Source organism: Garra rufa, unplaced genomic scaffold, assembly GCF_049309525.1.
Source record: "Garra rufa unplaced genomic scaffold, GarRuf1.0 hap1_unplaced_003, whole genome shotgun sequence".
Classification (NCBI taxonomy): domain Eukaryota; kingdom Metazoa; phylum Chordata; class Actinopteri; order Cypriniformes; family Cyprinidae; genus Garra; species Garra rufa.
In genome coordinates, this window is record NW_027394278.1 from 3,053,615 (window position 1) to 3,081,421 (window position 27,807).

The 27,807-nt window shown below is 45.7% G+C and overlaps 31 non-coding genes across 31 annotated transcripts; 5 read left to right on the plus strand and 26 right to left on the minus strand.

The window, feature by feature from the left end:
- Positions 1–411: 411 nt before the first annotated feature.
- On the minus strand, positions 412–484 carry trnak-cuu (transfer RNA lysine (anticodon CUU)). The gene has a single exon. It is a non-coding gene; the product is annotated as a tRNA-Lys (tRNA).
- Positions 485–1,787: 1,303 nt separating this feature from the next.
- LOC141311009 (small nucleolar RNA U3) lies at positions 1,788–2,003 on the minus strand. The gene has a single exon (XR_012348475.1). It is a non-coding gene; the product is annotated as a small nucleolar RNA U3 (small nucleolar RNA).
- Positions 2,004–2,975: 972 nt separating this feature from the next.
- LOC141311115 (U4 spliceosomal RNA) lies at positions 2,976–3,116 on the minus strand. The gene has a single exon (XR_012348579.1). It is a non-coding gene; the product is annotated as a U4 spliceosomal RNA (small nuclear RNA).
- Positions 3,117–3,608: 492 nt separating this feature from the next.
- trnas-gcu (transfer RNA serine (anticodon GCU)) lies at positions 3,609–3,690 on the plus strand. The gene has a single exon. It is a non-coding gene; the product is annotated as a tRNA-Ser (tRNA).
- Positions 3,691–4,184: 494 nt separating this feature from the next.
- On the minus strand, positions 4,185–4,324 carry LOC141311133 (U4 spliceosomal RNA). The gene has a single exon (XR_012348598.1). It is a non-coding gene; the product is annotated as a U4 spliceosomal RNA (small nuclear RNA).
- A 379-nt stretch (positions 4,325–4,703) lies between these two features.
- Positions 4,704–4,776, minus strand: trnak-cuu (transfer RNA lysine (anticodon CUU)). Its single transcript has one exon. It is a non-coding gene; the product is annotated as a tRNA-Lys (tRNA).
- A 1,302-nt stretch (positions 4,777–6,078) lies between these two features.
- On the minus strand, positions 6,079–6,294 carry LOC141311010 (small nucleolar RNA U3). Its single transcript, XR_012348476.1, has one exon. It is a non-coding gene; the product is annotated as a small nucleolar RNA U3 (small nucleolar RNA).
- Positions 6,295–7,266: 972 nt separating this feature from the next.
- LOC141311116 (U4 spliceosomal RNA) lies at positions 7,267–7,407 on the minus strand. Its single transcript, XR_012348580.1, has one exon. It is a non-coding gene; the product is annotated as a U4 spliceosomal RNA (small nuclear RNA).
- A 492-nt stretch (positions 7,408–7,899) lies between these two features.
- On the plus strand, positions 7,900–7,981 carry trnas-gcu (transfer RNA serine (anticodon GCU)). The gene has a single exon. It is a non-coding gene; the product is annotated as a tRNA-Ser (tRNA).
- A 494-nt stretch (positions 7,982–8,475) lies between these two features.
- Positions 8,476–8,615, minus strand: LOC141311135 (U4 spliceosomal RNA). The gene has a single exon (XR_012348599.1). It is a non-coding gene; the product is annotated as a U4 spliceosomal RNA (small nuclear RNA).
- Positions 8,616–8,994: 379 nt separating this feature from the next.
- trnak-cuu (transfer RNA lysine (anticodon CUU)) lies at positions 8,995–9,067 on the minus strand. Its single transcript has one exon. It is a non-coding gene; the product is annotated as a tRNA-Lys (tRNA).
- Positions 9,068–10,369: 1,302 nt separating this feature from the next.
- On the minus strand, positions 10,370–10,585 carry LOC141311011 (small nucleolar RNA U3). The gene has a single exon (XR_012348477.1). It is a non-coding gene; the product is annotated as a small nucleolar RNA U3 (small nucleolar RNA).
- A 972-nt stretch (positions 10,586–11,557) lies between these two features.
- Positions 11,558–11,698, minus strand: LOC141311117 (U4 spliceosomal RNA). Its single transcript, XR_012348581.1, has one exon. It is a non-coding gene; the product is annotated as a U4 spliceosomal RNA (small nuclear RNA).
- Positions 11,699–12,766: 1,068 nt separating this feature from the next.
- LOC141311136 (U4 spliceosomal RNA) lies at positions 12,767–12,906 on the minus strand. The gene has a single exon (XR_012348600.1). It is a non-coding gene; the product is annotated as a U4 spliceosomal RNA (small nuclear RNA).
- Positions 12,907–13,285: 379 nt separating this feature from the next.
- trnak-cuu (transfer RNA lysine (anticodon CUU)) lies at positions 13,286–13,358 on the minus strand. The gene has a single exon. It is a non-coding gene; the product is annotated as a tRNA-Lys (tRNA).
- Positions 13,359–14,660: 1,302 nt separating this feature from the next.
- LOC141311013 (small nucleolar RNA U3) lies at positions 14,661–14,876 on the minus strand. Its single transcript, XR_012348478.1, has one exon. It is a non-coding gene; the product is annotated as a small nucleolar RNA U3 (small nucleolar RNA).
- A 972-nt stretch (positions 14,877–15,848) lies between these two features.
- LOC141311118 (U4 spliceosomal RNA) lies at positions 15,849–15,989 on the minus strand. Its single transcript, XR_012348583.1, has one exon. It is a non-coding gene; the product is annotated as a U4 spliceosomal RNA (small nuclear RNA).
- A 492-nt stretch (positions 15,990–16,481) lies between these two features.
- trnas-gcu (transfer RNA serine (anticodon GCU)) lies at positions 16,482–16,563 on the plus strand. The gene has a single exon. It is a non-coding gene; the product is annotated as a tRNA-Ser (tRNA).
- Positions 16,564–17,057: 494 nt separating this feature from the next.
- LOC141311137 (U4 spliceosomal RNA) lies at positions 17,058–17,197 on the minus strand. Its single transcript, XR_012348601.1, has one exon. It is a non-coding gene; the product is annotated as a U4 spliceosomal RNA (small nuclear RNA).
- A 379-nt stretch (positions 17,198–17,576) lies between these two features.
- On the minus strand, positions 17,577–17,649 carry trnak-cuu (transfer RNA lysine (anticodon CUU)). The gene has a single exon. It is a non-coding gene; the product is annotated as a tRNA-Lys (tRNA).
- A 1,301-nt stretch (positions 17,650–18,950) lies between these two features.
- On the minus strand, positions 18,951–19,166 carry LOC141311014 (small nucleolar RNA U3). Its single transcript, XR_012348479.1, has one exon. It is a non-coding gene; the product is annotated as a small nucleolar RNA U3 (small nucleolar RNA).
- A 972-nt stretch (positions 19,167–20,138) lies between these two features.
- LOC141311120 (U4 spliceosomal RNA) lies at positions 20,139–20,279 on the minus strand. The gene has a single exon (XR_012348585.1). It is a non-coding gene; the product is annotated as a U4 spliceosomal RNA (small nuclear RNA).
- A 492-nt stretch (positions 20,280–20,771) lies between these two features.
- On the plus strand, positions 20,772–20,853 carry trnas-gcu (transfer RNA serine (anticodon GCU)). The gene has a single exon. It is a non-coding gene; the product is annotated as a tRNA-Ser (tRNA).
- A 494-nt stretch (positions 20,854–21,347) lies between these two features.
- On the minus strand, positions 21,348–21,487 carry LOC141311138 (U4 spliceosomal RNA). The gene has a single exon (XR_012348602.1). It is a non-coding gene; the product is annotated as a U4 spliceosomal RNA (small nuclear RNA).
- A 379-nt stretch (positions 21,488–21,866) lies between these two features.
- On the minus strand, positions 21,867–21,939 carry trnak-cuu (transfer RNA lysine (anticodon CUU)). The gene has a single exon. It is a non-coding gene; the product is annotated as a tRNA-Lys (tRNA).
- A 1,302-nt stretch (positions 21,940–23,241) lies between these two features.
- Positions 23,242–23,457, minus strand: LOC141311015 (small nucleolar RNA U3). Its single transcript, XR_012348480.1, has one exon. It is a non-coding gene; the product is annotated as a small nucleolar RNA U3 (small nucleolar RNA).
- Positions 23,458–24,429: 972 nt separating this feature from the next.
- On the minus strand, positions 24,430–24,570 carry LOC141311121 (U4 spliceosomal RNA). The gene has a single exon (XR_012348586.1). It is a non-coding gene; the product is annotated as a U4 spliceosomal RNA (small nuclear RNA).
- Positions 24,571–25,062: 492 nt separating this feature from the next.
- Positions 25,063–25,144, plus strand: trnas-gcu (transfer RNA serine (anticodon GCU)). The gene has a single exon. It is a non-coding gene; the product is annotated as a tRNA-Ser (tRNA).
- A 494-nt stretch (positions 25,145–25,638) lies between these two features.
- Positions 25,639–25,778, minus strand: LOC141311139 (U4 spliceosomal RNA). The gene has a single exon (XR_012348603.1). It is a non-coding gene; the product is annotated as a U4 spliceosomal RNA (small nuclear RNA).
- A 379-nt stretch (positions 25,779–26,157) lies between these two features.
- Positions 26,158–26,230, minus strand: trnak-cuu (transfer RNA lysine (anticodon CUU)). The gene has a single exon. It is a non-coding gene; the product is annotated as a tRNA-Lys (tRNA).
- Positions 26,231–27,532: 1,302 nt separating this feature from the next.
- LOC141311016 (small nucleolar RNA U3) lies at positions 27,533–27,748 on the minus strand. Its single transcript, XR_012348481.1, has one exon. It is a non-coding gene; the product is annotated as a small nucleolar RNA U3 (small nucleolar RNA).
- Between the last annotated feature and the right edge of the window lie 59 nt (positions 27,749–27,807).

Here is a 27,807-nt window from a genome sequence, read left to right on the forward strand (position 1 = left end):
CACAAGCTACAACATTGCCTCTGCGATAGAATACCGGTGACGGTCGTGACCTTTTCGTGGACCTACGTGGATGTGAACCGACAAGGTGGTAGCAAGCTGGATGGGCCCCAGAGACAGATCATCAGTGAAGACCTCTTCACCTAGACGGCCATCGACGCAAGACTGTGAAAACCAGATCCTCTCCAATCTGACACTGTGGCAACATGGAACTTTTGCATCTACATTAATATTAGTCTGTTTCTTCTTATTCTGAGGTCACCGTAGCCGCCAGATCCATTCTGTATTCCGATCAGATGGTCACTGCAGTCCCCCGGATCCAGTTCCGGAGCTCGCAAAATCCACTTAGCCTGTGCAGCGAATGGGCACGCTGGAGCCCGCCACCCTGTTGGGAAGAAAGAGAGCCAACAGAGGCGCCCAACGTGGGGCTCGAACCCACGACCCTGAGATTAAGAGTCTCATGCTCTACCGACTGAGCTAGCCGGGCTGGTTGTGGCTTCCTTCACCGGGTCGGAGGCAGTTTTCATCGGCTCCCAAATGACACAGGCGAAACGGAGGCTCTCGCGTTGTGCGAGACTGTCGAGCCGTCCCGTGGGTAGGGCTTAGAGCAGGCTTAGAGTTTTCTTCTGTCAGTTTTGACCCAATCTGTTTTTGGGAAGCGCAGTTTGACCCAGCAGTGCAGGCAAACAACATGTTCTGTCTTGCCGCGTGAAGGCGGTTCAATGCTTTGGGCAGCGTATGGTTGAGATGTGATTTTCCACCAATTTGGGGCACCTTTCTTATGGAAATCAAGGATAAATCTATATAAGGATAAGGATAAATCTTCTATTTTTCGGTGGTCTTTTGAGAACACTAGATTTATATGTCAATTCCAACATAACACCGACTGTTACGCAACAGTCCCGGGATCGTTAATAGTTACGCCTCCAACATTTGCATCGCCCAATCATCGGTAACGTCAGTACATCAGTAAAACAAGGCAAGCCACTGAAGGGACACGGTTAGCTTAATGCTAGCACTAGCCTGTTACATTGCAGTACAAAAGATATCACTTACCACATAAACAGAGAGATGACTGTGCTGATGATGGTGAATGATGGAGAAATAACTGCGCTGATGATGGCGAATGATTTACAGATCCAGAGTATCACCGAGAAGCAGCTGAACTTGTGTGGTAAGAAGAGCTCCGTCTGCATTATAACTTTACACAGAGCACATGGATCACAGTAATGAGACTAAAATGTCTGCGATTCAAAACGGCAGATTCAACAAACCACATATTAAAAGCAGCTAGAGCTCCTAATTAAATATATATTTTTTATCAATGTGCCAGCTATAGAGATGAGCAGCTTTGTGAAACAGCCAATCGGAGCAGAGCTCATTAATATTCATGAAGCTTCCAAAAAAGGCAATAACAGAGCATTTCATTCTAGGGACAAATCCTAGGGTTGTAAATGGTCCTGTAAAACCGTTTCTGGAGATTGTTTGCCCTTTCCTATGCCATATACCTTCTATGTAGATATCAAAGAACAAATTAAAATATTCTCTCAATGCATTTTATGGCAACTTTAAGTTGATAGAACCAGCTGACATCTTATCCTGACATTCTGAATCTCAAGGATGGTGACACCCACCAACAAAAATGTAAAAAAAAAAAAAAAAAAAAGTAGTTTCATCAGATATACACCAATTATGAGCTAAACAATTAATTACAAACAGAATCATATCCGATGTTCAATCGATCGCAACTACTCACAAGATTTTTAATCTGATATTTACAATTTTCAAAGACCACTCTGATCATACTCTCTTCTTCTATGCGGCATAAGTGCCACACAGAACGTTCATCAATGGTGTGGAGCATATGAAATAACCAATTACTCCACACCCGATTCACGCTCAGAAAAGTGTATCAAAGCTCATCATCGTAGTTTGGGAGACACTACACTTTTGAAACACATTTCCTAGTTAAAAACTATAGAAATGATCCCTGAAAGTATAATCTTGACCTCCATTTTGCAAAACCAGCTTAGGCGACTTCTGACACTTTGAGTCTCAGAGATGGTGACAACCTAACAACAGAGATGAGAAAAGTTACATCTGAAACATCATTAGAGTCCTAAATTTTTTTTTGCAATTTTAGTCGGATGCAGTTTTCATCGGCCCCCAAATTACACAGGCGAAACTGAGGCTCTCGCGTTGTGCGAGACTGTCAACCCGTCCCGTGGGTAGGGCTTAAAGCAGGCTTAGAGATTTCTTCTGTCAGTTTTGACCCAATCTGTTTTTGGGAAGCGCAGTTTGACCCAGCAGTGCGGGCCAACAACATGTTCTGTTTTGCCGCGTGAAGGCGGTTCAATGCTTTGGACAGCGTATGGTTGAGTTGTGATTTTCCACCAATTTGGGGCACCTTTCTTATGGAAATCAAGGATGATTTCAAGGGAAATGGCAAACTGGTGTAGCGTTTGGCTAATAAGCTAAAGCTACAAAGGATGTACCGGTGCCCCGTCGTCCGAGCAGAATCCACATTCGGCCGTAATCGGAGGTTACTACTAACGTTCGATTGTGTCTCATAGGGAGTTTGGCGCAGGGCCTCAGTGGAAAACAGGCCCTCGGCGGCTGAAAGAAAAGACGAAGAATGCAGCCACATGCACATGAATCAGGAGTGTTAAATAAAGAAACCCCGCAAGATGACGAGGTGGTCCAGTGGTTAAGGCGGTGGAAGGCTAATACATTGTGCTCGACACGCATTGGAAGCTTTAGCGCCACTGAGAGCCCACCGGACCAGACAGGACCAACCTGTTTACGATGGGTAACGGTGATCTGTAATTGCGCGGCAGTTTAACGATACCTGTCTTGAGAACATATTGAAAAAACAACAAGCCCTCTGGCTCTGGCGCTCTATCATCAGTAGACAGCTTTTTGGCGAGGAAAAAAAAACCTAAACGAAACAAGGCTATATTTCTCAACAAAACTCTAAGCCTCCAGAGAGGCTAGCAAAAATCGCCAAAGCTAACTGTATTTCAAGTCATCCTGGTGGGGTATTGGGTAAAGTTTTCAACCAGCAATGATCGCGCCTCGGATAAACCTTATAGGCTACAATATTGCCTCTGCGAAAGAATGCCAGCGACGGTCGTGACCTTTTCGTGCACCTACGTGGATGTGAACCGACAAGGTGGCAGCAAGCTTTAAACATGACGCACAAACAGTCTCCTGGCACGGGTTGCTGCACCGTGTTTCCACGGAACAGATTAGAGGTGTGTAAAAGACGGCTCATTCACTATTCCCTCTGTGCTCAAAACAGCCTGCTGAAAGCACGGCAGCAGCAGCTGAAAAGGTCCGCAGCATGGCCTGTCTCGGTCAGCAAGGGGACGGGGTGGCCGAGTGGTTAAAGCGATGGACTGCTAATCCATTGTGCTCTGTGCAATGGTTGGAATCCCATTCTTGTCGTTCGGTTCCTTTAGCACTGGACCTTAATCCAGGTCCTGGGGACCCCATGCTAAACTTTTTGTGTGTCCTCCTTATCTAACACACTCAGTTCAGTTCTTAGAGTTCTCTACTAATGAACTGATGATCTGAATCAGGAGTGCTAAATAAAAAATGCCACGTAAAATGACGAGGTGGCCGAGTGGTTAAGGCGATGGACTGCTAATCCATTGTGCTCTGCACGCGTGGGTTCGAATCCCATCCTCGTCGTTCGGCTCCTTTAGCAGTAGTCCGGGGACCCCACTCTGCACTTTTTGAGTGTCCTCCTTATCTGACACACTCAGTTCAGTTCACTGAGTGCTCTACTAATGAGCTGATGGTCTGAATCGGGAGTGTTAAATAAAAGGACCGCGGAAAGTGACGAGGTGGTCGAGTGGTTAAGGCGATGCAAGGCTAATCCGTTGTGCTGGGCACACCTTGGTTTGTGTGGGTTTGAATCCCATCCTCTTCATTTGATGATTTAGCACCACTGAGAGCCCACCGGAACAGACAGGCCCAACCTGTTTACGATGGGTAGCGGTGAGCTGTAATTGTGCTGTACTTTAATGATACCTGCAGCAAAGTCTTGAGAACATATTGACAAAACAACAAATCTTCTGGCTCCGGCACGCTATGATCTGTAGACACCTCTTTGACGAGGACCAACAACCAGCCACTCCAACAAAAGGAAACAAAACGAAGCAAAACTATCTTTTTCAAGAAGCGTCCAGAGAGACCGGCAAAAACTGTCGAAGCTGACTGTATTTCAAATCATCCCGATGGGATATCGGGGAAAGTTTTCAACCAGCAATGATCACACCTCAGATAAACCACACAAGCTACAACATTGCCTCTGCGATAGAATACCGGTGACGGTCGTGACCTTTTCGTGGACCTACGTGGATGTGAACCGACAAGGTGGTAGCAAGCTGGATGGGCCCCAGAGACAGATCATCAGTGAAGACCTCTTCACCTAGACGGCCATCGACGCAAGACTGTGAAAACCAGATCCTCTCCAATCTGACACTGTGGCAACATGGAACTTTTGCATCTACATTAATATTAGTCTGTTTCTTCTTATTCTGAGGTCACCGTAGCCGCCAGATCCATTCTGTATTCCGATCAGATGGTCACTGCAGTCCCCCGGATCCAGTTCCGGAGCTCGCAAAATCCACTTAGCCTGTGCAGCGAATGGGCACGCTGGAGCCCGCCACCCTGTTGGGAAGAAAGAGAGCCAACAGAGGCGCCCAACGTGGGGCTCGAACCCACGACCCTGAGATTAAGAGTCTCATGCTCTACCGACTGAGCTAGCCGGGCTGGTTGTGGCTTCCTTCACCGGGTCGGAGGCAGTTTTCATCGGCTCCCAAATGACACAGGCGAAACGGAGGCTCTCGCGTTGTGCGAGACTGTCGAGCCGTCCCGTGGGTAGGGCTTAGAGCAGGCTTAGAGTTTTCTTCTGTCAGTTTTGACCCAATCTGTTTTTGGGAAGCGCAGTTTGACCCAGCAGTGCAGGCAAACAACATGTTCTGTCTTGCCGCGTGAAGGCGGTTCAATGCTTTGGGCAGCGTATGGTTGAGATGTGATTTTCCACCAATTTGGGGCACCTTTCTTATGGAAATCAAGGATAAATCTATATAAGGATAAGGATAAATCTTCTATTTTTCGGTGGTCTTTTGAGAACACTAGATTTATATGTCAATTCCAACATAACACCGACTGTTACGCAACAGTCCCGGGATCGTTAATAGTTACGCCTCCAACATTTGCATCGCCCAATCATCGGTAACGTCAGTACATCAGTAAAACAAGGCAAGCCACTGAAGGGACACGGTTAGCTTAATGCTAGCACTAGCCTGTTACATTGCAGTACAAAAGATATCACTTACCACATAAACAGAGAGATGACTGTGCTGATGATGGTGAATGATGGAGAAATAACTGCGCTGATGATGGCGAATGATTTACAGATCCAGAGTATCACCGAGAAGCAGCTGAACTTGTGTGGTAAGAAGAGCTCCGTCTGCATTATAACTTTACACAGAGCACATGGATCACAGTAATGAGACTAAAATGTCTGCGATTCAAAACGGCAGATTCAACAAACCACATATTAAAAGCAGCTAGAGCTCCTAATTAAATATATATTTTTTATCAATGTGCCAGCTATAGAGATGAGCAGCTCTGTGAAACAGCCAATCGGAGCAGAGCTCATTAATATTCATGAAGCTTCCAAAAAAGGCAATAACAGAGCATTTCATTCTAGGGACAAATCCTAGGGTTGTAAATGGTCCTGTAAAACCGTTTCTGGAGATTGTTTGCCCTTTCCTATGCCATATACCTTCTATGTAGATATCAAAGAACAAATTAAAATATTCTCTCAATGCATTTTATGGCAACTTTAAGTTGATAGAACCAGCTGACATCTTATCCTGACATTCTGAATCTCAAGGATGGTGACACCCACCAACAAAAATGTAAAAAAAAAAAAAAAAAAAGTAGTTTCATCAGATATACACCAATTATGAGCTAAACAATTAATTACAAACAGAATCATATCCGATGTTCAATCGATCGCAACTACTCACAAGATTTTTAATCTGATATTTACAATTTTCAAAGACCACTCTGATCATACTCTCTTCTTCTATGCGGCATAAGTGCCACACAGAACGTTCATCAATGGTGTGGAGCATATGAAATAACCAATTACTCCACACCCGATTCACGCTCAGAAAAGTGTATCAAAGCTCATCATCGTAGTTTGGGAGACACTACACTTTTGAAACACATTTCCTAGTTAAAAACTATAGAAATGATCCCTGAAAGTATAATCTTGACCTCCATTTTGCAAAACCAGCTTAGGCGACTTCTGACACTTTGAGTCTCAGAGATGGTGACAACCTAACAACAGAGATGAGAAAAGTTACATCTGAAACATCATTAGAGTCCTAAATTTTTTTTTGCAATTTTAGTCGGATGCAGTTTTCATCGGCCCCCAAATTACACAGGCGAAACTGAGGCTCTCGCGTTGTGCGAGACTGTCAACCCGTCCCGTGGGTAGGGCTTAAAGCAGGCTTAGAGATTTCTTCTGTCAGTTTTGACCCAATCTCTTTTTGGGAAGCGCAGTTTGACCCAGCAGTGCGGGCCAACAACATGTTCTGTTTTGCCGCGTGAAGGCGGTTCAATGCTTTGGACAGCGTATGGTTGAGTTGTGATTTTCCACCAATTTGGGGCACCTTTCTTATGGAAATCAAGGATGATTTCAAGGGAAATGGCAAACTGGTGTAGCGTTTGGCTAATAAGCTAAAGCTACAAAGGATGTACCGGTGCCCCGTCGTCCGAGCAGAATCCACATTCGGCCGTAATCGGAGGTTACTACTAACGTTCGATTGTGTCTCATAGGGAGTTTGGCGCAGGGCCTCAGTGGAAAACAGGCCCTCGGCGGCTGAAAGAAAAGACGAAGAATGCAGCCACATGCACATGAATCAGGAGTGTTAAATAAAGAAACCCCGCAAGATGACGAGGTGGTCCAGTGGTTAAGGCGGTGGAAGGCTAATACATTGTGCTCGACACGCATTGGAAGCTTTAGCGCCACTGAGAGCCCACCGGACCAGACAGGACCAACCTGTTTACGATGGGTAACGGTGATCTGTAATTGCGCGGCAGTTTAACGATACCTGTCTTGAGAACATATTGAAAAAACAACAAGCCCTCTGGCTCTGGCGCTCTATCATCAGTAGACAGCTTTTTGGCGAGGAAAAAAAAACCTAAACGAAACAAGGCTATATTTCTCAACAAAACTCTAAGCCTCCAGAGAGGCTAGCAAAAATCGCCAAAGCTAACTGTATTTCAAGTCATCCTGGTGGGGTATTGGGTAAAGTTTTCAACCAGCAATGATCGCGCCTCGGATAAACCTTATAGGCTACAATATTGCCTCTGCGAAAGAATGCCAGCGACGGTCGTGACCTTTTCGTGCACCTACGTGGATGTGAACCGACAAGGTGGCAGCAAGCTTTAAACATGACGCACAAACAGTCTCCTGGCACGGGTTGCTGCACCGTGTTTCCACGGAACAGATTAGAGGTGTGTAAAAGACGGCTCATTCACTATTCCCTCTGTGCTCAAAACAGCCTGCTGAAAGCACGGCAGCAGCAGCTGAAAAGGTCCGCAGCATGGCCTGTCTCGGTCAGCAAGGGGACGGGGTGGCCGAGTGGTTAAAGCGATGGACTGCTAATCCATTGTGCTCTGTGCAATGGTTGGAATCCCATTCTTGTCGTTCGGTTCCTTTAGCACTGGACCTTAATCCAGGTCCTGGGGACCCCATGCTAAACTTTTTGTGTGTCCTCCTTATCTAACACACTCAGTTCAGTTCTTAGAGTTCTCTACTAATGAACTGATGATCTGAATCAGGAGTGCTAAATAAAAAATGCCACGTAAAATGACGAGGTGGCCGAGTGGTTAAGGCGATGGACTGCTAATCCATTGTGCTCTGCACGCGTGGGTTCGAATCCCATCCTCGTCGTTCGGCTCCTTTAGCAGTAGTCCGGGGACCCCACTCTGCACTTTTTGAGTGTCCTCCTTATCTGACACACTCAGTTCAGTTCACTGAGTGCTCTACTAATGAGCTGATGGTCTGAATCGGGAGTGTTAAATAAAAGGACCGCGGAAAGTGACGAGGTGGTCGAGTGGTTAAGGCGATGCAAGGCTAATCCGTTGTGCTGGGCACACCTTGGTTTGTGTGGGTTTGAATCCCATCCTCTTCATTTGATGATTTAGCACCACTGAGAGCCCACCGGAACAGACAGGCCCAACCTGTTTACGATGGGTAGCGGTGAGCTGTAATTGTGCTGTACTTTAATGATACCTGCAGCAAAGTCTTGAGAACATATTGACAAAACAACAAATCTTCTGGCTCCGGCACGCTATGATCTGTAGACACCTCTTTGACGAGGACCAACAACCAGCCACTCCAACAAAAGGAAACAAAACGAAGCAAAACTATCTTTTTCAAGAAGCGTCCAGAGAGACCGGCAAAAACTGTCGAAGCTGACTGTATTTCAAATCATCCCGATGGGATATCGGGGAAAGTTTTCAACCAGCAATGATCACACCTCAGATAAACCACACAAGCTACAACATTGCCTCTGCGATAGAATACCGGTGACGGTCGTGACCTTTTCGTGGACCTACGTGGATGTGAACCGACAAGGTGGTAGCAAGCTGGATGGGCCCCAGAGACAGATCATCAGTGAAGACCTCTTCACCTAGACGGCCATCGACGCAAGACTGTGAAAACCAGATCCTCTCCAATCTGACACTGTGGCAACATGGAACTTTTGCATCTACATTAATATTAGTCTGTTTCTTCTTATTCTGAGGTCACCGTAGCCGCCAGATCCATTCTGTATTCCGATCAGATGGTCACTGCAGTCCCCCGGATCCAGTTCCGGAGCTCGCAAAATCCACTTAGCCTGTGCAGCGAATGGGCACGCTGGAGCCCGCCACCCTGTTGGGAAGAAAGAGAGCCAACAGAGGCGCCCAACGTGGGGCTCGAACCCACGACCCTGAGATTAAGAGTCTCATGCTCTACCGACTGAGCTAGCCGGGCTGGTTGTGGCTTCCTTCACCGGGTCGGAGGCAGTTTTCATCGGCTCCCAAATGACACAGGCGAAACGGAGGCTCTCGCGTTGTGCGAGACTGTCGAGCCGTCCCGTGGGTAGGGCTTAGAGCAGGCTTAGAGTTTTCTTCTGTCAGTTTTGACCCAATCTGTTTTTGGGAAGCGCAGTTTGACCCAGCAGTGCAGGCAAACAACATGTTCTGTCTTGCCGCGTGAAGGCGGTTCAATGCTTTGGGCAGCGTATGGTTGAGATGTGATTTTCCACCAATTTGGGGCACCTTTCTTATGGAAATCAAGGATAAATCTATATAAGGATAAGGATAAATCTTCTATTTTTCGGTGGTCTTTTGAGAACACTAGATTTATATGTCAATTCCAACATAACACCGACTGTTACGCAACAGTCCCGGGATCGTTAATAGTTACGCCTCCAACATTTGCATCGCCCAATCATCGGTAACGTCAGTACATCAGTAAAACAAGGCAAGCCACTGAAGGGACACGGTTAGCTTAATGCTAGCACTAGCCTGTTACATTGCAGTACAAAAGATATCACTTACCACATAAACAGAGAGATGACTGTGCTGATGATGGTGAATGATGGAGAAATAACTGCGCTGATGATGGCGAATGATTTACAGATCCAGAGTATCACCGAGAAGCAGCTGAACTTGTGTGGTAAGAAGAGCTCCGTCTGCATTATAACTTTACACAGAGCACATGGATCACAGTAATGAGACTAAAATGTCTGCGATTCAAAACGGCAGATTCAACAAACCACATATTAAAAGCAGCTAGAGCTCCTAATTAAATATATATTTTTTATCAATGTGCCAGCTATAGAGATGAGCAGCTCTGTGAAACAGCCAATCGGAGCAGAGCTCATTAATATTCATGAAGCTTCCAAAAAAGGCAATAACAGAGCATTTCATTCTAGGGACAAATCCTAGGGTTGTAAATGGTCCTGTAAAACCGTTTCTGGAGATTGTTTGCCCTTTCCTATGCCATATACCTTCTATGTAGATATCAAAGAACAAATTAAAATATTCTCTCAATGCATTTTATGGCAACTTTAAGTTGATAGAACCAGCTGACATCTTATCCTGACATTCTGAATCTCAAGGATGGTGACACCCACCAACAAAAATGTAAAAAAAAAAAAAAAAAAAGTAGTTTCATCAGATATACACCAATTATGAGCTAAACAATTAATTACAAACAGAATCATATCCGATGTTCAATCGATCGCAACTACTCACAAGATTTTTAATCTGATATTTACAATTTTCAAAGACCACTCTGATCATACTCTCTTCTTCTATGCGGCATAAGTGCCACACAGAACGTTCATCAATGGTGTGGAGCATATGAAATAACCAATTACTCCACACCCGATTCACGCTCAGAAAAGTGTATCAAAGCTCATCATCGTAGTTTGGGAGACACTACACTTTTGAAACACATTTCCTAGTTAAAAACTATAGAAATGATCCCTGAAAGTATAATCTTGACCTCCATTTTGCAAAACCAGCTTAGGCGACTTCTGACACTTTGAGTCTCAGAGATGGTGACAACCTAACAACAGAGATGAGAAAAGTTACATCTGAAACATCATTAGAGTCCTAAATTTTTTTTTGCAATTTTAGTCGGATGCAGTTTTCATCGGCCCCCAAATTACACAGGCGAAACTGAGGCTCTCGCGTTGTGCGAGACTGTCAACCCGTCCCGTGGGTAGGGCTTAAAGCAGGCTTAGAGATTTCTTCTGTCAGTTTTGACCCAATCTGTTTTTGGGAAGCGCAGTTTGACCCAGCAGTGCGGGCAAACAACATGTTCTGTTTTGCCGCGTGAAGGCGGTTCAATGCTTTGGACAGCGTATGGTTGAGTTGTGATTTTCCACCAATTTGGGGCACCTTTCTTATGGAAATCAAGGATGATTTCAAGGGAAATGGCAAACTGGTGTAGCGTTTGGCTAATAAGCTAAAGCTACAAAGGATGTACCGGTGCCCCGTCGTCCGAGCAGAATCCACATTCGGCCGTAATCGGAGGTTACTACTAACGTTCGATTGTGTCTCATAGGGAGTTTGGCGCAGGGCCTCAGTGGAAAACAGGCCCTCGGCGGCTGAAAGAAAAGACGAAGAATGCAGCCACATGCACATGAATCAGGAGTGTTAAATAAAGAAACCCTGCAAGATGACGAGGTGGTCCAGTGGTTAAGGCGGTGGAAGGCTAATACATTGTGCTCGACACGCATTGGAAGCTTTAGCGCCACTGAGAGCCCACCGGACCAGACAGGACCAACCTGTTTACGATGGGTAACGGTGATCTGTAATTGCGCGGCAGTTTAACGATACCTGTCTTGAGAACATATTGAAAAAACAACAAGCCCTCTGGCTCTGGCGCTCTATCATCAGTAGACAGCTTTTTGGCGAGGAAAAAAAAACCTAAACGAAACAAGGCTATATTTCTCAACAAAACTCTAAGCCTCCAGAGAGGCTAGCAAAAATCGCCAAAGCTAACTGTATTTCAAGTCATCCTGGTGGGGTATTGGGTAAAGTTTTCAACCAGCAATGATCGCGCCTCGGATAAACCTTATAGGCTACAATATTGCCTCTGCGAAAGAATGCCAGCGACGGTCGTGACCTTTTCGTGCACCTACGTGGATGTGAACCGACAAGGTGGCAGCAAGCTTTAAACATGACGCACAAACAGTCTCCTGGCACGGGTTGCTGCACCGTGTTTCCACGGAACAGATTAGAGGTGTGTAAAAGACGGCTCATTCACTATTCCCTCTGTGCTCAAAACAGCCTGCTGAAAGCACGGCAGCAGCAGCTGAAAAGGTCCGCAGCATGGCCTGTCTCGGTCAGCAAGGGGACGGGGTGGCCGAGTGGTTAAAGCGATGGACTGCTAATCCATTGTGCTCTGTGCAATGGTTGGAATCCCATTCTTGTCGTTCGGTTCCTTTAGCACTGGACCTTAATCCAGGTCCTGGGGACCCCATGCTAAACTTTTTGTGTGTCCTCCTTATCTAACACACTCAGTTCAGTTCTTAGAGTTCTCTACTAATGAACTGATGATCTGAATCAGGAGTGCTAAATAAAAAATGCCACGTAAAATGACGAGGTGGCCGAGTGGTTAAGGCGATGGACTGCTAATCCATTGTGCTCTGCACGCGTGGGTTCGAATCCCATCCTCATCGTTCGGCTCCTTTAGCAGTAGTCCGGGGACCCCACTCTGCACTTTTTGAGTGTCCTCCTTATCTGACACACTCAGTTCAGTTCACTGAGTGCTCTACTAATGAGCTGATGGTCTGAATCGGGAGTGTTAAATAAAAGGACCGCGGAAAGTGACGAGGTGGTCGAGTGGTTAAGGCGATGCAAGGCTAATCCGTTGTGCTGGGCACACCTTGGTTTGTGTGGGTTTGAATCCCATCCTCTTCATTTGATGATTTAGCACCACTGAGAGCCCACCGGAACAGACAGGCCCAACCTGTTTACGATGGGTAGCGGTGAGCTGTAATTGTGCTGTACTTTAATGATACCTGCAGCAAAGTCTTGAGAACATATTGACAAAACAACAAATCTTCTGGCTCCGGCACGCTATGATCTGTAGACACCTCTTTGACGAGGACCAACAACCAGCCACTCCAACAAAAGGAAACAAAACGAAGCAAAACTATCTTTTTCAAGAAGCGTCCAGAGAGACCGGCAAAAACTGTCGAAGCTGACTGTATTTCAAATCATCCCGATGGGATATCGGGGAAAGTTTTCAACCAGCAATGATCACACCTCAGATAAACCACACAAGCTACAACATTGCCTCTGCGATAGAATACCGGTGACGGTCGTGACCTTTTCGTGGACCTACGTGGATGTGAACCGACAAGGTGGTAGCAAGCTGGATGGGCCCCAGAGACAGATCATCAGTGAAGACCTCTTCACCTAGACGGCCATCGACGCAAGACTGTGAAAACCAGATCCTCTCCAATCTGACACTGTGGCAACATGGAACTTTTGCATCTACATTAATATTAGTCTGTTTCTTCTTATTCTGAGGTCACCGTAGCCGCCAGATCCATTCTGTATTCCGATCAGATGGTCACTGCAGTCCCCCGGATCCAGTTCCGGAGCTCGCAAAATCCACTTAGCCTGTGCAGCGAATGGGCACGCTGGAGCCCGCCACCCTGTTGGGAAGAAAGAGAGCCAACAGAGGCGCCCAACGTGGGGCTCGAACCCACGACCCTGAGATTAAGAGTCTCATGCTCTACCGACTGAGCTAGCCGGGCTGGTTGTGGCTTCCTTCACCGGGTCGGAGGCAGTTTTCATCGGCTCCCAAATGACACAGGCGAAACGGAGGCTCTCGCGTTGTGCGAGACTGTCGAGCCGTCCCGTGGGTAGGGCTTAGAGCAGGCTTAGAGTTTTCTTCTGTCAGTTTTGACCCAATCTGTTTTTGGGAAGCGCAGTTTGACCCAGCAGTGCAGGCAAACAACATGTTCTGTCTTGCCGCGTGAAGGCGGTTCAATGCTTTGGGCAGCGTATGGTTGAGATGTGATTTTCCACCAATTTGGGGCACCTTTCTTATGGAAATCAAGGATAAATCTATATAAGGATAAGGATAAATCTTCTATTTTTCGGTGGTCTTTTGAGAACACTAGATTTATATGTCAATTCCAACATAACACCGACTGTTACGCAACAGTCCCGGGATCGTTAATAGTTACGCCTCCAACATTTGCATCGCCCAATCATCGGTAACGTCAGTACATCAGTAAAACAAGGCAAGCCACTGAAGGGACACGGTTAGCTTAATGCTAGCACTAGCCTGTTACATTGCAGTACAAAAGATATCACTTACCACATAAACAGAGAGATGACTGTGCTGATGATGGTGAATGATGGAGAAATAACTGCGCTGATGATGGCGAATGATTTACAGATCCAGAGTATCACCGAGAAGCAGCTGAACTTGTGTGGTAAGAAGAGCTCCGTCTGCATTATAACTTTACACAGAGCACATGGATCACAGTAATGAGACTAAAATGTCTGCGATTCAAAACGGCAGATTCAACAAACCACATATTAAAAGCAGCTAGAGCTCCTAATTAAATATATATTTTTTATCAATGTGCCAGCTATAGAGATGAGCAGCTCTGTGAAACAGCCAATCGGAGCAGAGCTCATTAATATTCATGAAGCTTCCAAAAAAGGCAATAACAGAGCATTTCATTCTAGGGACAAATCCTAGGGTTGTAAATGGTCCTGTAAAACCGTTTCTGGAGATTGTTTGCCCTTTCCTATGCCATATACCTTCTATGTAGATATCAAAGAACAAATTAAAATATTCTCTCAATGCATTTTATGGCAACTTTAAGTTGATAGAACCAGCTGACATCTTATCCTGACATTCTGAATCTCAAGGATGGTGACACCCACCAACAAAAATGTAAAAAAAAAAAAAAAAAAAGTAGTTTCATCAGATATACACCAATTATGAGCTAAACAATTAATTACAAACAGAATCATATCCGATGTTCAATCGATCGCAACTACTCACAAGATTTTTAATCTGATATTTACAATTTTCAAAGACCACTCTGATCATACTCTCTTCTTCTATGCGGCATAAGTGCCACACAGAACGTTCATCAATGGTGTGGAGCATATGAAATAACCAATTACTCCACACCCGATTCACGCTCAGAAAAGTGTATCAAAGCTCATCATCGTAGTTTGGGAGACACTACACTTTTGAAACACATTTCCTAGTTAAAAACTATAGAAATGATCCCTGAAAGTATAATCTTGACCTCCATTTTGCAAAACCAGCTTAGGCGACTTCTGACACTTTGAGTCTCAGAGATGGTGACAACCTAACAACAGAGATGAGAAAAGTTACATCTGAAACATCATTAGAGTCCTAAATTTTTTTTTGCAATTTTAGTCGGATGCAGTTTTCATCGGCCCCCAAATTACACAGGCGAAACTGAGGCTCTCGCGTTGTGCGAGACTGTCAACCCGTCCCGTGGGTAGGGCTTAAAGCAGGCTTAGAGATTTCTTCTGTCAGTTTTGACCCAATCTGTTTTTGGGAAGCGCAGTTTGACCCAGCAGTGCGGGCCAACAACATGTTCTGTTTTGCCGCGTGAAGGCGGTTCAATGCTTTGGACAGCGTATGGTTGAGTTGTGATTTTCCACCAATTTGGGGCACCTTTCTTATGGAAATCAAGGATGATTTCAAGGGAAATGGCAAACTGGTGTAGCGTTTGGCTAATAAGCTAAAGCTACAAAGGATGTACCGGTGCCCCGTCGTCCGAGCAGAATCCACATTCGGCCGTAATCGGAGGTTACTACTAACGTTCGATTGTGTCTCATAGGGAGTTTGGCGCAGGGCCTCAGTGGAAAACAGGCCCTCGGCGGCTGAAAGAAAAGACGAAGAATGCAGCCACATGCACATGAATCAGGAGTGTTAAATAAAGAAACCCTGCAAGATGACGAGGTGGTCCAGTGGTTAAGGCGGTGGAAGGCTAATACATTGTGCTCGACACGCATTGGAAGCTTTAGCGCCACTGAGAGCCCACCGGACCAGACAGGACCAACCTGTTTACGATGGGTAACGGTGATCTGTAATTGCGCGGCAGTTTAACGATACCTGTCTTGAGAACATATTGAAAAAACAACAAGCCCTCTGGCTCTGGCGCTCTATCATCAGTAGACAGCTTTTTGGCGAGGAAAAAAAAACCTAAACGAAACAAGGCTATATTTCTCAACAAAACTCTAAGCCTCCAGAGAGGCTAGCAAAAATCGCCAAAGCTAACTGTATTTCAAGTCATCCTGGTGGGGTATTGGGTAAAGTTTTCAACCAGCAATGATCGCGCCTCGGATAAACCTTATAGGCTACAATATTGCCTCTGCGAAAGAATGCCAGCGACGGTCGTGACCTTTTCGTGCACCTACGTGGATGTGAACCGACAAGGTGGCAGCAAGCTTTAAACATGACGCACAAACAGTCTCCTGGCACGGGTTGCTGCACCGTGTTTCCACGGAACAGATTAGAGGTGTGTAAAAGACGGCTCATTCACTATTCCCTCTGTGCTCAAAACAGCCTGCTGAAAGCACGGCAGAAGCAGCTGAAAAGGTCCGCAGCATGGCCTGTCTCGGTCAGCAAGGGGACGGGGTGGCCGAGTGGTTAAAGCGATGGACTGCTAATCCATTGTGCTCTGTGCAATGGTTGGAATCCCATTCTTGTCGTTCGGTTCCTTTAGCACTGGACCTTAATCCAGGTCCTGGGGACCCCATGCTAAACTTTTTGTGTGTCCTCCTTATCTAACACACTCAGTTCAGTTCTTAGAGTTCTCTACTAATGAACTGATGATCTGAATCAGGAGTGCTAAATAAAAAATGCCACGTAAAATGACGAGGTGGCCGAGTGGTTAAGGCGATGGACTGCTAATCCATTGTGCTCTGCACGCGTGGGTTCGAATCCCATCCTCGTCGTTCGGCTCCTTTAGCAGTAGTCCGGGGACCCCACTCTGCACTTTTTGAGTGTCCTCCTTATCTGACACACTCAGTTCAGTTCACTGAGTGCTCTACTAATGAGCTGATGGTCTGAATCGGGAGTGTTAAATAAAAGGACCGCGGAAAGTGACGAGGTGGTCGAGTGGTTAAGGCGATGCAAGGCTAATCCGTTGTGCTGGGCACACCTTGGTTTGTGTGGGTTTGAATCCCATCCTCTTCATTTGATGATTTAGCACCACTGAGAGCCCACCGGAACAGACAGGCCCAACCTGTTTACGATGGGTAGCGGTGAGCTGTAATTGTGCTGTACTTTAATGATACCTGCAGCAAAGTCTTGAGAACATATTGACAAAACAACAAATCTTCTGGCTCCGGCACGCTATGATCTGTAGACACCTCTTTGACGAGGACCAACAACCAGCCACTCCAACAAAAGGAAACAAAACGAAGCAAAACTATCTTTTTCAAGAAGCGTCCAGAGAGACCGGCAAAAACTGTCGAAGCTGACTGTATTTCAAATCATCCCGATGGGATATCGGGGAAAGTTTTCAACCAGCAATGATCACACCTCAGATAAACCACACAAGCTACAACATTGCCTCTGCGATAGAATACCGGTGACGGTCGTGACCTTTTCGTGGACCTACGTGGATGTGAACCGACAAGGTGGTAGCAAGCTGGATGGGCCCCAGAGACAGATCATCAGTGAAGACCTCTTCACCTAGACGGCCATCGACGCAAGACTGTGAAAACCAGATCCTCTCCAATCTGACACTGTGGCAACATGGAACTTTTGCATCTACATTAATATTAGTCTGTTTCTTCTTATTCTGAGGTCACCGTAGCCGCCAGATCCATTCTGTATTCCGATCAGATGGTCACTGCAGTCCCCCGGATCCAGTTCCGGAGCTCGCAAAATCCACTTAGCCTGTGCAGCGAATGGGCACGCTGGAGCCCGCCACCCTGTTGGGAAGAAAGAGAGCCAACAGAGGCGCCCAACGTGGGGCTCGAACCCACGACCCTGAGATTAAGAGTCTCATGCTCTACCGACTGAGCTAGCCGGGCTGGTTGTGGCTTCCTTCACCGGGTCGGAGGCAGTTTTCATCGGCTCCCAAATGACACAGGCGAAACGGAGGCTCTCGCGTTGTGCGAGACTGTCGAGCCGTCCCGTGGGTAGGGCTTAGAGCAGGCTTAGAGTTTTCTTCTGTCAGTTTTGACCCAATCTGTTTTTGGGAAGCGCAGTTTGACCCAGCAGTGCAGGCAAACAACATGTTCTGTCTTGCCGCGTGAAGGCGGTTCAATGCTTTGGGCAGCGTATGGTTGAGATGTGATTTTCCACCAATTTGGGGCACCTTTCTTATGGAAATCAAGGATAAATCTATATAAGGATAAGGATAAATCTTCTATTTTTCGGTGGTCTTTTGAGAACACTAGATTTATATGTCAATTCCAACATAACACCGACTGTTACGCAACAGTCCCGGGATCGTTAATAGTTACGCCTCCAACATTTGCATCGCCCAATCATCGGTAACGTCAGTACATCAGTAAAACAAGGCAAGCCACTGAAGGGACACGGTTAGCTTAATGCTAGCACTAGCCTGTTACATTGCAGTACAAAAGATATCACTTACCACATAAACAGAGAGATGACTGTGCTGATGATGGTGAATGATGGAGAAATAACTGCGCTGATGATGGCGAATGATTTACAGATCCAGAGTATCACCGAGAAGCAGCTGAACTTGTGTGGTAAGAAGAGCTCCGTCTGCATTATAACTTTACACAGAGCACATGGATCACAGTAATGAGACTAAAATGTCTGCGATTCAAAACGGCAGATTCAACAAACCACATATTAAAAGCAGCTAGAGCTCCTAATTAAATATATATTTTTTATCAATGTGCCAGCTATAGAGATGAGCAGCTCTGTGAAACAGCCAATCGGAGCAGAGCTCATTAATATTCATGAAGCTTCCAAAAAAGGCAATAACAGAGCATTTCATTCTAGGGACAAATCCTAGGGTTGTAAATGGTCCTGTAAAACCGTTTCTGGAGATTGTTTGCCCTTTCCTATGCCATATACCTTCTATGTAGATATCAAAGAACAAATTAAAATATTCTCTCAATGCATTTTATGGCAACTTTAAGTTGATAGAACCAGCTGACATCTTATCCTGACATTCTGAATCTCAAGGATGGTGACACCCACCAACAAAAATGTAAAAAAAATAAAAAAAAAGTAGTTTCATCAGATATACACCAATTATGAGCTAAACAATTAATTACAAACAGAATCATATCCGATGTTCAATCGATCGCAACTACTCACAAGATTTTTAATCTGATATTTACAATTTTCAAAGACCACTCTGATCATACTCTCTTCTTCTATGCGGCATAAGTGCCACACAGAACGTTCATCAATGGTGTGGAGCATATGAAATAACCAATTACTCCACACCCGATTCACGCTCAGAAAAGTGTATCAAAGCTCATCATCGTAGTTTGGGAGACACTACACTTTTGAAACACATTTCCTAGTTAAAAACTATAGAAATGATCCCTGAAAGTATAATCTTGACCTCCATTTTGCAAAACCAGCTTAGGCGACTTCTGACACTTTGAGTCTCAGAGATGGTGACAACCTAACAACAGAGATGAGAAAAGTTACATCTGAAACATCATTAGAGTCCTAAATTTTTTTTTGCAATTTTAGTCGGATGCAGTTTTCATCGGCCCCCAAATTACACAGGCGAAACTGAGGCTCTCGCGTTGTGCGAGACTGTCAACCCGTCCCGTGGGTAGGGCTTAAAGCAGGCTTAGAGATTTCTTCTGTCAGTTTTGACCCAATCTGTTTTTGGGAAGCGCAGTTTGACCCAGCAGTGCGGGCCAACAACATGTTCTGTTTTGCCGCGTGAAGGCGGTTCAATGCTTTGGACAGCGTATGGTTGAGTTGTGATTTTCCACCAATTTGGGGCACCTTTCTTATGGAAATCAAGGATGATTTCAAGGGAAATGGCAAACTGGTGTAGCGTTTGGCTAATAAGCTAAAGCTACAAAGGATGTACCGGTGCCCCGTCGTCCGAGCAGAATCCACATTCGGCCGTAATCGGAGGTTACTACTAACGTTCGATTGTGTCTCATAGGGAGTTTGGCGCAGGGCCTCAGTGGAAAACAGGCCCTCGGCGGCTGAAAGAAAAGACGAAGAATGCAGCCACATGCACATGAATCAGGAGTGTTAAATAAAGAAACCCCGCAAGATGACGAGGTGGTCCAGTGGTTAAGGCGGTGGAAGGCTAATACATTGTGCTCGACACGCATTGGAAGCTTTAGCGCCACTGAGAGCCCACCGGACCAGACAGGACCAACCTGTTTACGATGGGTAACGGTGATCTGTAATTGCGCGGCAGTTTAACGATACCTGTCTTGAGAACATATTGAAAAAACAACAAGCCCTCTGGCTCTGGCGCTCTATCATCAGTAGACAGCTTTTTGGCGAGGAAAAAAAAACCTAAACGAAACAAGGCTATATTTCTCAACAAAACTCTAAGCCTCCAGAGAGGCTAGCAAAAATCGCCAAAGCTAACTGTATTTCAAGTCATCCTGGTGGGGTATTGGGTAAAGTTTTCAACCAGCAATGATCGCGCCTCGGATAAACCTTATAGGCTACAATATTGCCTCTGCGAAAGAATGCCAGCGACGGTCGTGACCTTTTCGTGCACCTACGTGGATGTGAACCGACAAGGTGGCAGCAAGCTTTAAACATGACGCACAAACAGTCTCCTGGCACGGGTTGCTGCACCGTGTTTCCACGGAACAGATTAGAGGTGTGTAAAAGACGGCTCATTCACTATTCCCTCTGTGCTCAAAACAGCCTGCTGAAAGCACGGCAGCAGCAGCTGAAAAGGTCCGCAGCATGGCCTGTCTCGGTCAGCAAGGGGACGGGGTGGCCGAGTGGTTAAAGCGATGGACTGCTAATCCATTGTGCTCTGTGCAATGGTTGGAATCCCATTCTTGTCGTTCGGTTCCTTTAGCACTGGACCTTAATCCAGGTCCTGGGGACCCCATGCTAAACTTTTTGTGTGTCCTCCTTATCTAACACACTCAGTTCAGTTCTTAGAGTTCTCTACTAATGAACTGATGATCTGAATCAGGAGTGCTAAATAAAAAATGCCACGTAAAATGACGAGGTGGCCGAGTGGTTAAGGCGATGGACTGCTAATCCATTGTGCTCTGCACGCGTGGGTTCGAATCCCATCCTCGTCGTTCGGCTCCTTTAGCAGTAGTCCGGGGACCCCACTCTGCACTTTTTGAGTGTCCTCCTTATCTGACACACTCAGTTCAGTTCACTGAGTGCTCTACTAATGAGCTGATGGTCTGAATCGGGAGTGTTAAATAAAAGGACCGCGGAAAGTGACGAGGTGGTCGAGTGGTTAAGGCGATGCAAGGCTAATCCGTTGTGCTGGGCACACCTTGGTTTGTGTGGGTTTGAATCCCATCCTCTTCATTTGATGATTTAGCACCACTGAGAGCCCACCGGAACAGACAGGCCCAACCTGTTTACGATGGGTAGCGGTGAGCTGTAATTGTGCTGTACTTTAATGATACCTGCAGCAAAGTCTTGAGAACATATTGACAAAACAACAAATCTTCTGGCTCCGGCACGCTATGATCTGTAGACACCTCTTTGACGAGGACCAACAACCAGCCACTCCAACAAAAGGAAACAAAACGAAGCAAAACTATCTTTTTCAAGAAGCGTCCAGAGAGACCGGCAAAAACTGTCGAAGCTGACTGTATTTCAAATCATCCCGATGGGATATCGGGGAAAGTTTTCAACCAGCAATGATCACACCTCAGATAAACCACACAAGCTACAACATTGCCTCTGCGATAGAATACCGGTGACGGTCGTGACCTTTTCGTGGACCTATGTGGATGTGAACCGACAAGGTGGTAGCAAGCTGGATGGGCCCCAGAGACAGATCATCAGTGAAGACCTCTTCACCTAGACGGCCATCGACGCAAGACTGTGAAAACCAGATCCTCTCCAATCTGACACTGTGGCAACATGGAACTTTTGCATCTACATTAATATTAGTCTGTTTCTTCTTATTCTGAGGTCACCGTAGCCGCCAGATCCATTCTGTATTCCGATCAGATGGTCACTGCAGTCCCCCGGATCCAGTTCCGGAGCTCGCAAAATCCACTTAGCCTGTGCAGCGAATGGGCACGCTGGAGCCCGCCACCCTGTTGGGAAGAAAGAGAGCCAACAGAGGCGCCCAACGTGGGGCTCGAACCCACGACCCTGAGATTAAGAGTCTCATGCTCTACCGACTGAGCTAGCCGGGCTGGATGTGGCTTCCTTCACCGGGTCGGAGGCAGTTTTCATCGGCTCCCAAATGACACAGGCGAAACGGAGGCTCTCGCGTTGTGCGAGACTGTCGAGCCGTCCCGTGGGTAGGGCTTAGAGCAGGCTTAGAGTTTTCTTCTGTCAGTTTTGACCCAATCTGTTTTTGGGAAGCGCAGTTTGACCCAGCAGTGCAGGCAAACAACATGTTCTGTCTTGCCGCGTGAAGGCGGTTCAATGCTTTGGGCAGCGTATGGTTGAGATGTGATTTTCCACCAATTTGGGGCACCTTTCTTATGGAAATCAAGGATAAATCTATATAAGGATAAGGATAAATCTTCTATTTTTCGGTGGTCTTTTGAGAACACTAGATTTATATGTCAATTCCAACATAACACCGACTGTTACGCAACAGTCCCGGGATCGTTAATAGTTACGCCTCCAACATTTGCATCGCCCAATCATCGGTAACGTCAGTACATCAGTAAAACAAGGCAAGCCACTGAAGGGACACGGTTAGCTTAATGCTAGCACTAGCCTGTTACATTGCAGTACAAAAGATATCACTTACCACATAAACAGAGAGATGACTGTGCTGATGATGGTGAATGATGGAGAAATAACTGCGCTGATGATGGCGAATGATTTACAGATCCAGAGTATCACCGAGAAGCAGCTGAACTTGTGTGGTAAGAAGAGCTCCGTCTGCATTATAACTTTACACAGAGCACATGGATCACAGTAATGAGACTAAAATGTCTGCGATTCAAAACGGCAGATTCAACAAACCACATATTAAAAGCAGCTAGAGCTCCTAATTAAATATATATTTTTTATCAATGTGCCAGCTATAGAGATGAGCAGCTCTGTGAAACAGCCAATCGGAGCAGAGCTCATTAATATTCATGAAGCTTCCAAAAAAGGCAATAACAGAGCATTTCATTCTAGGGACAAATCCTAGGGTTGTAAATGGTCCTGTAAAACCGTTTCTGGAGATTGTTTGCCCTTTCCTATGCCATATACCTTCTATGTAGATATCAAAGAACAAATTAAAATATTCTCTCAATGCATTTTATGGCAACTTTAAGTTGATAGAACCAGCTGACATCTTATCCTGACATTCTGAATCTCAAGGATGGTGACACCCACCAACAAAAATGTAAAAAAAAAAAAAAAAAAAGTAGTTTCATCAGATATACACCAATTATGAGCTAAACAATTAATTACAAACAGAATCATATCCGATGTTCAATCGATCGCAACTACTCACAAGATTTTTAATCTGATATTTACAATTTTCAAAGACCACTCTGATCATACTCTCTTCTTCTATGCGGCATAAGTGCCACACAGAACGTTCATCAATGGTGTGGAGCATATGAAATAACCAATTACTCCACACCCGATTCACGCTCAGAAAAGTGTATCAAAGCTCATCATCGTAGTTTGGGAGACACTACACTTTTGAAACACATTTCCTAGTTAAAAACTATAGAAATGATCCCTGAAAGTATAATCTTGACCTCCATTTTGCAAAACCAGCTTAGGCGACTTCTGACACTTTGAGTCTCAGAGATGGTGACAACCTAACAACAGAGATGAGAAAAGTTACATCTGAAACATCATTAGAGTCCTAAATTTTTTTTTGCAATTTTAGTCGGATGCAGTTTTCATCGGCCCCCAAATTACACAGGCGAAACTGAGGCTCTCGCGTTGTGCGAGACTGTCAACCCGTCCCGTGGGTAGGGCTTAAAGCAGGCTTAGAGATTTCTTCTGTCAGTTTTGACCCAATCTGTTTTTGGGAAGCGCAGTTTGACCCAGCAGTGCGGGCCAACAACATGTTCTGTTTTGCCGCGTGAAGGCGGTTCAATGCTTTGGACAGCGTATGGTTGAGTTGTGATTTTCCACCAATTTGGGGCACCTTTCTTATGGAAATCAAGGATGATTTCAAGGGAAATGGCAAACTGGTGTAGCGTTTGGCTAATAAGCTAAAGCTACAAAGGATGTACCGGTGCCCCGTCGTCCGAGCAGAATCCACATTCGGCCGTAATCGGAGGTTACTACTAACGTTCGATTGTGTCTCATAGGGAGTTTGGCGCAGGGCCTCAGTGGAAAACAGGCCCTCGGCGGCTGAAAGAAAAGACGAAGAATGCAGCCACATGCACATGAATCAGGAGTGTTAAATAAAGAAACCCTGCAAGATGACGAGGTGGTCCAGTGGTTAAGGCGGTGGAAGGCTAATACATTGTGCTCGACACGCATTGGAAGCTTTAGCGCCACTGAGAGCCCACCGGACCAGACAGGACCAACCTGTTTACGATGGGTAACGGTGATCTGTAATTGCGCGGCAGTTTAACGATACCTGTCTTGAGAACATATTGAAAAAACAACAAGCCCTCTGGCTCTGGCGCTCTATCATCAGTAGACAGCTTTTTGGCGAGGAAAAAAAAACCTAAACGAAACAAGGCTATATTTCTCAACAAAACTCTAAGCCTCCAGAGAGGCTAGCAAAAATCGCCAAAGCTAACTGTATTTCAAGTCATCCTGGTGGGGTATTGGGTAAAGTTTTCAACCAGCAATGATCGCGCCTCGGATAAACCTTATAGGCTACAATATTGCCTCTGCGAAAGAATGCCAGCGACGGTCGTGACCTTTTCGTGCACCTACGTGGATGTGAACCGACAAGGTGGCAGCAAGCTTTAAACATGACGCACAAACAGTCTCCTGGCACGGGTTGCTGCACCGTGTTTCCACGGAACAGATTAGAGGTGTGTAAAAGACGGCTCATTCACTATTCCCTCTGTGCTCAAAACAGCCTGCTGAAAGCACGGCAGCAGCAGCTGAAAAGGTCCGCAGCATGGCCTGTCTCGGTCAGCAAGGGGACGGGGTGGCCGAGTGGTTAAAGCGATGGACTGCTAATCCATTGTGCTCTGTGCAATGGTTGGAATCCCATTCTTGTCGTTCGGTTCCTTTAGCACTGGACCTTAATCCAGGTCCTGGGGACCCCATGCTAAACTTTTTGTGTGTCCTCCTTATCTAACACACTCAGTTCAGTTCTTAGAGTTCTCTACTAATGAACTGATGATCTGAATCAGGAGTGCTAAATAAAAAATGCCACGTAAAATGACGAGGTGGCCGAGTGGTTAAGGCGATGGACTGCTAATCCATTGTGCTCTGCACGCGTGGGTTCGAATCCCATCCTCGTCGTTCGGCTCCTTTAGCAGTAGTCCGGGGACCCCACTCTGCACTTTTTGAGTGTCCTCCTTATCTGACACACTCAGTTCAGTTCACTGAGTGCTCTACTAATGAGCTGATGGTCTGAATCGGGAGTGTTAAATAAAAGGACCGCGGAAAGTGACGAGGTGGTCGAGTGGTTAAGGCGATGCAAGGCTAATCCGTTGTGCTGGGCACACCTTGGTTTGTGTGGGTTTGAATCCCATCCTCTTCATTTGATGATTTAGCACCACTGAGAGCCCACCGGAACAGACAGGCCCAACCTGTTTACGATGGGTAGCGGTGAGCTGTAATTGTGCTGTACTTTAATGATACCTGCAGCAAAGTCTTGAGAACATATTGACAAAACAACAAATCTTCTGGCTCCGGCACGCTATGATCTGTAGACACCTCTTTGACGAGGACCAACAACCAGCCACTCCAACAAAAGGAAACAAAACGAAGCAAAACTATCTTTTTCAAGAAGCGTCCAGAGAGACCGGCAAAAACTGTCGAAGCTGACTGTATTTCAAATCATCCCGATGGGATATCGGGGAAAGTTTTCAACCAGCAATGATCACACCTCAGATAAACCACACAAGCTACAACATTGCCTCTGCGATAGAATACCGGTGACGGTCGTGACCTTTTCGTGGACCTACGTGGATGTGAACCGACAAGGTGGTAGCAAGCTGGATGGGCCCCAGAGACAGATCATCAGTGAAGACCTCTTCACCTAGACGGCCATCGACGCAAGACTGTGAAAACCAGATCCTCTCCAATCTGACACTGTGGCAACATGGAACTTTTGCATCTACATTAATATTAGTCTGTTTCTTCTTATTCTGAGGTCACCGTAGCCGCCAGATCCATTCTGTATTCCGATCAGATGGTCACTGCAGTCCCCCGGATCCAGTTCCGGAGCTCGCAAAATCCACTTAGCCTGTGCAGCGAATGGGCACGCTGGAGCCCGCCACCCTGTTGGGAAGAAAGAGAGCCAACAGAGGCGCCCAACGTGGGGCTCGAACCCACGACCCTGAGATTAAGAGTCTCATGCTCTACCGACTGAGCTAGCCGGGCTGGTTGTGGCTTCCTTCACCGGGTCGGAGGCAGTTTTCATCGGCTCCCAAATGACACAGGCGAAACAGAGGCTCTCGCGTTGTGCGAGACTGTCGAGCCGTCCCGTGGGTAGGGCTTAGAGCAGGCTTAGAGTTTTCTTCTGTCAGTTTTGACCCAATCTGTTTTTGGGAAGCGCAGTTTGACCCAGCAGTGCAGGCAAACAACATGTTCTGTCTTGCCGCGTGAAGGCGGTTCAATGCTTTGGGCAGCGTATGGTTGAGATGTGATTTTCCACCAATTTGGGGCACCTTTCTTATGGAAATCAAGGATAAATCTATATAAGGATAAGGATAAATCTTCTATTTTTCGGTGGTCTTTTGAGAACACTAGATTTATATGTCAATTCCAACATAACACCGACTGTTACGCAACAGTCCCGGGATCGTTAATAGTTACGCCTCCAACATTTGCATCGCCCAATCATCGGTAACGTCAGTACATCAGTAAAACAAGGCAAGCCACTGAAGGGACACGGTTAGCTTAATGCTAGCACTAGCCTGTTACATTGCAGTACAAAAGATATCACTTACCACATAAACAGAGAGATGACTGTGCTGATGATGGTGAATGATGGAGAAATAACTGCGCTGATGATGGCGAATGATTTACAGATCCAGAGTATCACCGAGAAGCAGCTGAACTTGTGTGGTAAGAAGAGCTCCGTCTGCATTATAACTTTACACAGAGCACATGGATCACAGTAATGAGACTAAAATGTCTGCGATTCAAAACGGCAGATTCAACAAACCACATATTAAAAGCAGCTAGAGCTCCTAATTAAATATATATTTTTTATCAATGTGCCAGCTATAGAGATGAGCAGCTCTGTGAAACAGCCAATCGGAGCAGAGCTCATTAATATTCATGAAGCTTCCAAAAAAGGCAATAACAGAGCATTTCATTCTAGGGACAAATCCTAGGGTTGTAAATGGTCCTGTAAAACCGTTTCTGGAGATTGTTTGCCCTTTCCTATGCCATATACCTTCTATGTAGATATCAAAGAACAAATTAAAATATTCTCTCAATGCATTTTATGGCAACTTTAAGTTGATAGAACCAGCTGACATCTTATCCTGACATTCTGAATCTCAAGGATGGTGACACCCACCAACAAAAATGTAAAAAAAATAAAAAAAAAAGTAGTTTCATCAGATATACACCAATTATGAGCTAAACAATTAATTACAAACAGAATCATATCCGATGTTCAATCGATCGCAACTACTCACAAGATTTTTAATCTGATATTTACAATTTTCAAAGACCACTCTGATCATACTCTCTTCTTCTATGCGGCATAAGTGCCACACAGAACGTTCATCAATGGTGTGGAGCATATGAAATAACCAATTACTCCACACCCGATTCACGCTCAGAAAAGTGTATCAAAGCTCATCATCGTAGTTTGGGAGACACTACACTTTTGAAACACATTTCCTAGTTAAAAACTATAGAAATGATCCCTGAAAGTATAATCTTGACCTCCATTTTGCAAAACCAGCTTAGGCGACTTCTGACACTTTGAGTCTCAGAGATGG